A 425-nucleotide genomic window follows, 5' to 3' on the forward strand; every position below is an offset into this window, starting at 1 on the left:
CCATATGTTTTTCTACATAAAAAAAAAGAATATTCATATTCAACTTTCAGTTTTAGTTTTGTTTATTTCTATTTTAAAGCAATAGCTATGATTACAGAATGATTCTCATTTTGAGAGACTCTATTTATTTGAAGTAATATTTATTAAGCATCCATTGCCTATTAGGTGCTGAGGTAGGCAAGAGGGTACAATAACAGACAGAATGTGGTATTTGTGAATAAAACCAAAATGTAAGCTCAGTGATAGTCTACCTGGTGGCCAAGACCCTGCCTAACAATTTCAGCTTGGGTCCTACCAATCCTCCGTTATTCAGTTGGCTCCAGAAATGCAGATCTCTTTTTTAGTCAGGAGGTGTTGTAAGGAAACAAGGTCCTCACCCATTGCGAGAGCCAATGATCACAACAGGTTGAAGAGGGAAAGCAAAA

Source organism: Orycteropus afer, unplaced genomic scaffold (genome assembly GCF_000298275.1).
Source record: "Orycteropus afer afer isolate SDZICR_OR568_19922 unplaced genomic scaffold, OryAfe1.0 scaffold00186, whole genome shotgun sequence".
Classification (NCBI taxonomy): domain Eukaryota; kingdom Metazoa; phylum Chordata; class Mammalia; order Tubulidentata; family Orycteropodidae; genus Orycteropus; species Orycteropus afer.